Raw genomic sequence first — 10,442 nt, forward strand, 5'->3', positions numbered from 1 at the left:
TTAACCATTGTTTCATCATTGGCGCCCACCGCTACTCTTAGCACTTTTTAAACCATCCTTTTCCCTCTCACAAGATCATGACTGATCACCAAAACAACACTGGGATAACCAAAATCCCACAAACCTAGGTCCGGTAGGGGTCAATCCCTCAACCTCGCAACCCGGACACATCGGCACGTCGACGCAAAGGGGCCCATCCCTTACATTCGGACATGACTTATCACAGTACGCATCTGTGATCCCACCAGGCATGGACCTTCATACCTGGTATGACCAGCAGGCGGCCCTGCTGACTGCAACATACAACCGCGCTTGTACGGAAGCGCAAATACAAGCTGGGCCTACCCCAGCACCGCACACCCCTGCCGATCGTATTCTACAATACGAAGGCAGGGTACATTCACGTCCAGCTTCGAGAAGCAGACGTGAAGACCGCGGATCATCTTACTGTGAGGTCCGCACAATAAACGAGGACGATTCCTCGTACGGGTCCCACACCAGGGGACCAGTGCATACCCGCCTAGGTCCTTACGGTGAGGACAGGCGACGATCCGCATCCCGACATGGCTCTGGAATTCAGAGCCGGTTGGGCCCGCAACCGTATACCGAAGGGTATGGTCGTACCGACCCGGACGACCATACATATATCGGGCATTCGCATGACACCAGCAGCAGACTGGGAGGACGCAACTAGGTCCCTCCCACTCACCCCCGCAACACATACCTCAGGGCTGCAAACCGCCCTGAGAACCAGCCATACAGGCCGAAAGCTGCGGCCGAAAACTCTAAATTCGCCCCGCGAATTGCCCACGCCCATGTCACCACAACAAAATTCCCATTCAACGTCGGGAAATACAACGGTTCGTCCGACCCGGACGACCACATGAACGTTTTCATGGGCGCAGGGTGCAACGGCCTATGGGATGAACCCACTTGGTGCAACTTTTTCCCCCAGACCCTTACGGGTCTGGCCATGGCTTGGTTCGATTCTTTGCCAGTGGGATCACTGGCCTCATTCGAGGACTTGCATGCAAAGTTCCTCGCCCATTTCAGCCAGCAACGACGTCACGAACGTGATTTGTTAGACGTCATGAATATCTGGCGAAGGGACGACGAATCTCTAGAAGCATTCGTCGTCCGGTACAATAAAGAATGCCTAGAAATAAGTGACGTGGCAGACCAAATGGCACGGAACCATTTCATCAAGGCCGTCCGGGACAAGCAGATGGTTATGACCATCTCTGGGAAGGAGGGCTTGCCTAAAAATGGGAAGATGTCATGGCCGCAGTCAAGACATACGCCCAGACACAGCGGTCCCTTGAACCGCATATGTCAAAGGCACAGCCCCAAGCCGAAACCTCCCACCAGGGGTCCAAGCGTAACAATAAACGCAACCGGGATGTTGGAAATCGCGACAGCATTTCCAAACCATACTTCCCGCGGACTAACCCGTTTGACCCAAGGAACCATAATTCCCAACGGGACAACCGGGCACCAAAGAAAGATTCTCGGGACCGCAACTGGACCGAGATCACAGTGTCGCCAAGTGAAGTCCTTCTTACGGACGCACAGCTCTTGCGACCGGCCCAACCAATGAAGTCCAAGAAAAATCAGGATCTCACTCTCTATTGTGAGTACCACAAGGACTCGGGCCACACCACAAACGACTGCATCAGTCTCCGGCTGGAGATTGAGCGAGCCTTAAAAGAGGGGAAACTGCAACATCTTTTGCCAGGTGGACAAAAACCCACCAAGCGCATCACCCCTCATGGCGAAGGCACCTCCTCAGGGAAGAAGACCATGCACGTGGCCTCCACCCACATGATCAACGGAGGTAAAGGTAGGCCGCACAAAGCGGCGAGAAGGCCAGACAATGACTGGAAAGACGAGCAAGTCGTCTTTCCAAAAGTCCGAGGCGGACCGCGCGGCAGGCGCGCCGTCGTTATTACAGGCCAACTGGCGCATTACTGCACCGAGCGTCTATTCATCGACCCGGGCAGTACTTCTGATATAATCTACGAACAACCAGGAGGACAAGGATCGGTTGCAAGCAGTAGATTACCCGTTGGCCGGGTTCACAGGGGAAACTGTCTTTCCCCTAGGCCATATTACTTTTCCTGTGCGTCTTACCAGCGGAAGGCACACAAGAACAGAAGAGGTAAACTTTATGGTTTTACCTCACACCTCCAGATACGACGTACTCCTTGGGAGGGAATCCCAAGGCGATTTCAATATGATTATGTCCGTCCCCCACTCTGCTATCGGTTTCCCAACCGAATCGGGGGTCGCGATAATTTACGCATGCAGAGACGTCATGATGTCGGACGAAATACGCCCGACCAAGGTCGCAAGGCCCACCCCCAGCAACCAACCAGAAAATGGGTTCTCAACGCGAGATACCCAGAACAAAAGGTTACATTGGGTCACGCCTTGTCCCCGACCACCAAAGCGCACCTGAAGCAGCTTCTCTTCAGGAACCAAGACATTTTCGCGTGGACACCCGCAGACATGACAGGGGTCCCACGTGATATCACGCATCATCACTTGAATACCTTGCCAGGTATCAAGCCGGTGATCCAAGGCCAACGCCACCTTGGATCCGCTAAAAACCAGGCGATGTAAGAGCAGGTGGAAGAACTGCTCTCCGCAGGCATCCTGCGGGAAGTTAAATACCAGACTTGATTATCTAACCCAATCATGGTAGAGAAACCATCTGGGGGCTGGCGCATGTGCGTCGATTACAAGGACCTCAACAAAGCCTGTCCCAAGGATTGTTACGCACTTCCAGAAATCGACGAAAAAGTCGATAATCTCGCACCATTCAGATGGAAGTGTTTCCTCGATTGCTACAAAGGTTACCACCAGGTACAAATGGCAATCGAGGATGAAGACAAAACGGCATTCCGCACTCCTACCGGGAATTACTGTTATACAAAAATGCCGTTTGGGTTGCGCAACGCGGGCGTAACCTACCAAAAACTGATGAACGACACTTTCCGCGGACAAATAAGCATAAGTGTCGAAATCTACATGGACGACCTAGTCGTCATGAGCATGGAGGAAGATACCATGCTCACAGATATTGAAAGAACATTCCAGACTCTGCAAAGCGTTAACATAAAGCACAATCCAGGGAAATGCTCGTTTGGAATGGAAGAAGGAAAATTCCTTGGGTTCATCGTGACTAAAGATGGTGTAACAACTCTCACAAAAATTAATACTTAGTATGATAATTATCCAATAAGGAAACCCTAAGTAAGACACCCAAGTGATTCTGCATAAACCCTAAAATTTTCAGAGGAATCGGAATCAGGATCAGGGCCCCTAAAACTCGAGGGGGGTAAACCCTAGTTGGACGATTATCTAAAATAATCGTTGTAGAAAGCTAATTGGTTAATTTAATTGATTCAGCATAGCTAGTCCCAACCGTGGCCGACCTATGATAAACAGGTGTCCCTTACGGACCGTAAGGGATATGGCTTACGGTCCGTAAGCCTGTCCCAAAAATTAGTATAAATAGCAGACATTGGCAGTCGGTTTATGCTGCTCAAACGACGTTCAAAGTCGTAATACACACGAAGTTATGCCCTGTATACTCTTAAAACACTCACGAATCACTAATTAGTATAGCGGGGTGCTGCTACGATGCCGGGTATTAACTCAATCGCTGTTCAATTCTTTTCTTTCCGTCAGCTTTTATTTTTGTAAATAATAGCTCGGGATTTTACCCTCTAAATCCCTAAACTCTGCCCGTTATTAGGGTAATAACTCTAATCACTGGTACGATACTTTATCCGATCGATTATAACTATCCAACGATTGTCTAAGTGTTGCTCAAATTGAGTTATACTTTGTTATTCGTTGTGAATCCGCTGAATTATTAAGTATTGCACTTGTAAATTGTTGTGAGGGTTTTATCTCGTGATTATCGTTAAAGTTGAATTGAGTTAATACACTAATACGAGTTCTTGTGTCTAGAAATTAGAACTCATAATCAGTAAGCTGTTAAACTAGTATATCAAACTTAGCAGTTAAGTTAACTGAGTAGATTAATTAATTTGTTAATTAAGTTTAATATAATTAATTAATCAGTTAATCAATATTAATTAAGCTAAGCAAGATTAATTAAGCTAAGTAAGTTATTTAGTTAAATAAGGAAACTTAATAGTTAAGGAAACTTAATAGTTAAGGAAACTTAATAGTTAAGGAAACTTAATAGTTAAGGAAACTTAATAGTTAAAGAAACTTAATAGTTAAGGAAACTTAATAGTTAAGGAAACTTAATAGTTAAGGAAACTTAATGGTTAAGGAAACTTCCTAGCTAAGGAATAAATCTACCTATAAATAGGAAGCTTAGGATTTATTCTTCTTTGCTCATTTCTTTCTTCTTCTCTTTATACGTTGGTGTTCTAACCAATAATCATTCAATCGCTATTACGATTCATTTTCCGACCGATCAATATATCCAATGGATGTTTAAGTGCCGCCCATATTAGGGTTATACTTTGTCGTTCGTCGTTAATTCGATGAATGTTTAAGTATCGCACTTTGTCGTTCGTTGTGAGAATTTGATCTCGTGAGTTATCGTAAAAGTTGTATTGATCATTAACCCGGTTTTTGTGAAATTCGTTAAGGTTCGAATCTCATGACTACCGTTAAGGTTTGATTTGGGTGTTACACCAATACGTATTCCATTCTGTTAAACTATGTATTTAACTACCAAAAATACTCCCAACTACACCCTTACAATCAAACAAACTATTAAATCATCAGAAGATCCAGAACAATAAAGTGCATGCTTAATTATCGGAAGAAATAGAATCAAGAAGTTTGTTAACTCAATCCTGCATGCTGAATTGTGAGTCATTCCCCTTTTATAAATTCTTTTCTCACAGTTTGTGAGTCATTCTTCTTTTTATCAACTGTTTTACAATACTCCAAATTATTTTCAGAATTATAATTATAGTGATTAAGTTGATGTAATCACCAAATTACAGCCAGTATGTGGGGTATTGTGCACATTACTACGGTTTAAATCATTTTAGGTGGGCGAACCTAAATTTAATTGATTTACGTCATTCATTGGGGCAGCCAATGGTGATATGACCACTGTCACAGATCCGGTCGAGTGACAAATACTGTGGGTAGTTGGTTGATATCAGAAACATGTGTAAAAGATCTTAATACTGTGAATTATAACAAATGTGTCGTTTTCAGTAAAATGAATGATTCACTCAGTATTTCCCGCTGACAAAACCTTTTTAAAACGTGTTTCAGGTAATTACAGTAGATTGGAGTAAGGATTGGATCCGACACTGAAGGACTTCAAGAAGTGGCTTATTTTATTAATTAAATCACTTAAGAAATATTGTTTTTGGGTTTATCCCATATAAAAAGCTACCTTTGTAAAACATGGAAATTATTCCATCTATTTAAATAAAATCCGGTGTTTCTAAACTCTGATATTTTTCCTAACTCACGGTCCAGATGAAATTTCCGCTGCAATGTTTTTCAAAAATAATCACCGGTACCACTGGACTGCTCACGGCTTCCGATTCCGGCCAGGATGGGGTCGGGGGTCGTGACAGATGGATTCAAAGTAAACCCGGAGAAAGTTCAGGCGATCGAGTGCATGCCATCGCCTTCAACGATGAAAGATATGCAGCGACTGGCCGGCAGGCTAGCCGCACTCAACAGATTCTTAGCCAACCATGCAGCTAAGTCTTACCCTTTCATCAAGACCCTGCGGAACTGTTTAAAGAAGGAACAATTCCAATGGACCGCAGAGGCTGAGAACGCTTTCCGAGAAATGAAGGAGTGTTTGATACAACTCCCAACCTTAACCGCACCACGCAAGGATGAACCACTCATATTGTACTTATCTGCCGCGGACAACGCGGTAGGTGCGGTGTTGATAGTGGAGTGGGAAGGGGTTCAAACACCCATCTATTACATCAGCAAGATGCTCAACGACCCAGAGACAAGATATTCAATAATGGAGAAGTTGGTATTAGCATTGGTGCATGCTTCAAGACGGTTGCGACGCTACTTCGCAAATCATGTCATCACAGTGCTAACCAATTACAGGATCGACCCGATCCTATCCAAACCTAACATCTCTGGGAGATTAGCAAAATGGGCAATAGAGCTGGGCGCGCACACGTTGAACTATAAACCGCGCCCCGCGATTAAAGGCCAAATCTTAGCTGATTTCGCCGCCGAAGAACCGGTGAATCGCATCCAAGAATGCGGAGAAGCACAAATCCCTGCACCAACACCATCTTCCTTAGAAACATGGGCACTATTTACCGATGGTGCCTCCAACGAAGAAGGTGCAGGTGCAGGTCTGCGACTCGTCAGCCCCGATGGTCAAGAACTTACATATGCAATCTGCCTCGATTTTAAAAGCACAAACAACGAGGCAGAATATGAAGCTCTATTGGCAGGGCTACGTTTAGCAGTTAAGCTCGGCGTGCAACATCTGGAAGCACACGTCGACTCTTTGTTAGTTGCGGGACAAATACGCGGCGACTATGCCGCAAAGGGGGATATTATGATCCTCTACCTCGAGCAAGCCCTGCAACTAACATTAAAATTCACTTCATTCAATATCCGACATATCAACAAAAGTGAAAACAAATCCGCAGATGCACTATCAAAACTTGCATCCACCAACTTCCAACACCTGGCAAAGGAGATACGCATCGAAATCCTGCAGAACCCTTCGGTACCCCTGCGCCAGGTCAATGTCATCCAATACGGCATAACATCTTGGATGACACCAATTATTGCATATTTGCAATCAGGTGTGACTCCCGAAAGCAAGTCAGAAGCACGCAAGTTGCAATACAAAGCGTGCCATTATCAAATGGGAGACGGTATCTTATACCGCAAATCATACCTAGGGACACTCCTACGATGCGTCAACCCCCAGGATGCCACATACCTCATCAGAGAGATACACGAGGGTATGTGCGGCATACACGCAGGACCACGCATGGTAGTGGCCAAAATCATGAATGCTGGGTATTACTGGCCTGGCATGCACCTGGACGCCGTCAAAGAGTTGCGCAAATGTATCAACTATCAACGACATGCCCCAAAAACTTTGCGCCCTAAGAACAACCTGGTCCCGGTCACCACCGCATGGCCCTTTCAGAAATGGGAATCGACGTTGTGGGACCTTTCCCTGACGCACCAGGTGCGGTCAAATTTATCATAGTAGCGGTTGATTACTTCACAAAATGGGTAGAGGCAAAACCGCTCGCCTCGAACACTGCTATGATAACAAGAAAATTCATATGGGAACACATCATCTGCCGTTTTGGTTTACTAATGTGCATCGTCACCGATAACGGCACCAACTTTACTGCGGACGAATTCCAAAAATGGCTAGAAGAACTGCATATTGAGCACATATTCTCATCAGTGGCACACCCACAAGGGAATGGCCAAGTCGAGAGTATCAATAAAAGTCTAGTTGAAGGCATCAAGGCACGGTTGGGAACAACCAGACGTGGTTGGGTTGATGAACTCCCAAGTATCTTATGGGCTCACCGTACAAGCCCAAAAACAAGCAACGGGGAGACACCTTTCAGCCTAGTCTATGGCTCAGAAGCAGTAATCCCCGTGGAAGTAGGCATCCCTTCTCCCAGAATGTTGACTATTGATAAAATAGACAACAGTATGGAACGCAGGATTGACTTGGACCTCTTGGAAGAAAGGCGTGAAAACGCGGCCATCAACGAGGCCAAATACAAATCCAAACTTGAAAAGTACTACAACTCACGCGTCCGCGTTTGTACTTTCAACCCAGGAGACTACGTACTCCGCGACAACGAGGCATCTAATGCTAAACGCCCAGGGAAACTTGCTCCAAAATGGGAAGGACCCTACCTCATCAATGAGGTCTTGGGCAAAGGGGCGTATAAATTACAAACGTTAGAAGGCGAACCTATCGCACGTACATGGAATGCACAACAACTTAGACGCTGTTACACGTAAGTCATGTTTTTTACATTTTCATGTAACCTATCGGGCCGCAGGCCATTTGTAAATAAATAAACGAGCAATTCAATGCAATATTGTTTGTTACTACTATTACAAATGCGTGTTCCACTTTGCGGTATCCACAAAAACAGATTGGCAAAATCTTCATTCACGATACCCACACAAAGTGCCAACCACACACAAATATTGTAATAGGCCAGCAAAAGGCAGAATATTAAGTGTCTACCCGGCTGGATAGACAAGTTTTTACAAAACTTACACAATTCCTAAACCCTAATAAGGTAAACAATGGAATTGACGCATACTCATACGACAACGGTATGGAGTATACTCAACCCCATTCACAATGGGTAGAGCTCCGGACAAGTTTTTACAAAACTTACACAATTCCTAACCCTAATCAGGCATACAATGGAATTGACGCATACTCCTACGGCAACGGTATGGAGTATACTCAACCCCATTCACAATGGGTAGAGTCCCGCATACACACTTTCAATCATGCAAGAAGTAAAAACACTTGTACAAATTGAACAACAAACTTTATATTCAAAAAATTCAGGCACCCACGCGGTGCATAGATGGATTTACATAAATTTTCCTACATTTACAAGAGGAAAACAAAAAAGGGGCACACAGGCCAACCTAACTCCTATTTTGAACCACTGGTACCCGCGCCATCTTGGCCGCCACCAGCAGGATTCTCCTCTTCTACACCGGCATACAGCATCCGCAACCGGTCTACATAATCCGCAGCCTCTAAACATTCGTCTAACTTCTCCACGCAAGAGAGGGACGTATCTTAAAAGGAGGCAACAGCCGCGTTAAGGAGCGCTTCGGTGTCCACGTCACGAAACCCGGACCGCTCTTCATTATAACCGCCTTTAGACATGACGTTTATGTGACCGATACAGCGGCTATAACCAGCTTTAAAACCGACATTGCGGGCACGTTGTTTGACCAAGTCTAAACCAGTTGCGGTTTCAGGTGCATCCATGATAGCCTGAACAATCTGCAATAAAAGAATGATAAGACTCACATGCTAATCCAAGTAAACACAAAGGCATGGAGTACTTACATGTGCAATGCCGTGACACCGCATCCACTCATGATCAGCCTCAAGCTGGTTAAACGAAGACGTCAAGGCATCCCTGGCCTCGACAGCTGCATTTGCCCGCTCCTCCGCTACAGTCACGCGGGCAGTGATATCTGCGAGCTTACCCTCGCGAGTCTGAACCTCAGCCTTTCAACAGCAAGAAGCAGTTCGCACCAAATTAGTATTCTCGAAAGGCAAAAGGAAGAATAAAACAGAAAAAGCAGACCATACCTGAAGGCTGCCAACAACCTGACTCAAACGGTTGCGCTCAGCGTTCGCTTCTTCAAGAGCCTTAGAAGCACGGTTCTCCCTCTCTTGGGCCTCCCCAAGGGCCTTTGCAGCACGAGCCCCCGCTTCTTTGGCCTCTTCAAGTGCCTTCGCGGCCCGGGCTTCCGCCTGTTGGGCTTTAATGGCAATCGCCTCAGCCGCAGCCTTCTCCTTGCCCAAAGCAGCGTTCGCTGCCTTGGCATTCGTCAACTCCTGACGAGCACAGAACATATTGTCATTCTGCTTAGCCCAAGATTCTTTCCACTTCTTGCGCTCATTGGAATACTTTTCGTTCCAACTCTTGCGTTCATCAGAAAGTAACTTGGCAAGAGTACGAACCTGTTTTAGCTCAGCAGTGGCAGCCCACTCTGCGGTCTGTTTCTGCTTCTCAAAAGCAGCTCGGTCCCTTTCAAGCTGCTCTGCACCCGCACGAGCAGCCTTCACCAACTCTTCTGCTTCGGCCCGCAAGCAGGCAGTCTCCTCTTCCCTGCGGCCTAGCGCCTTGTAATCTTCCAGAATGGCGTTCGCCACTATGGAACTTCCCACTAACATGGTAGAAAGTTGGTTGATGCGCAGCTCGCGAGGTGCAGAACGGGCACGTTCCACTTCAAATGGGGTGCCCAGACCACCCAGTATTTCCTTGCATGCAGAAGGATCGTTAGAAATATCATCCCCCTGCATAATAGTCCAGGGGGGTCGATGATAACTCGTACTCCGATCCGAAGTGTACGTACGGTAGTACCATTCCAACTCAGACTCTCCAGGCTGAATTGGAGGTCCTTCATAACCCGCACCCCCGGACGCGGAACCAGACACCTTCTCAGCACTAGGAGACTTCTGCGGTCTCGCCCCAGATTTCTGCGGTCCAACATCAGAAAACCTCAAGTCCAATCCTTCATCATTTGGACTGATTAAGTTGTTGGAGGAATCCACAGTATCAAAAATCTGGGACGCAGTCTTCTCCACCGTTTCCTCCACCTGCACGGTGGGATCAGGAACCACCTTAACAGAAGGTGTCGCAGGCTCCTTTGGTACCCCCGCATCCGCAGCTATTGTACGCGAGGGAGAC

Source organism: Helianthus annuus, chromosome 16 (genome assembly GCF_002127325.2).
Source record: "Helianthus annuus cultivar XRQ/B chromosome 16, HanXRQr2.0-SUNRISE, whole genome shotgun sequence".
Taxonomy (NCBI): domain Eukaryota; kingdom Viridiplantae; phylum Streptophyta; class Magnoliopsida; order Asterales; family Asteraceae; genus Helianthus; species Helianthus annuus.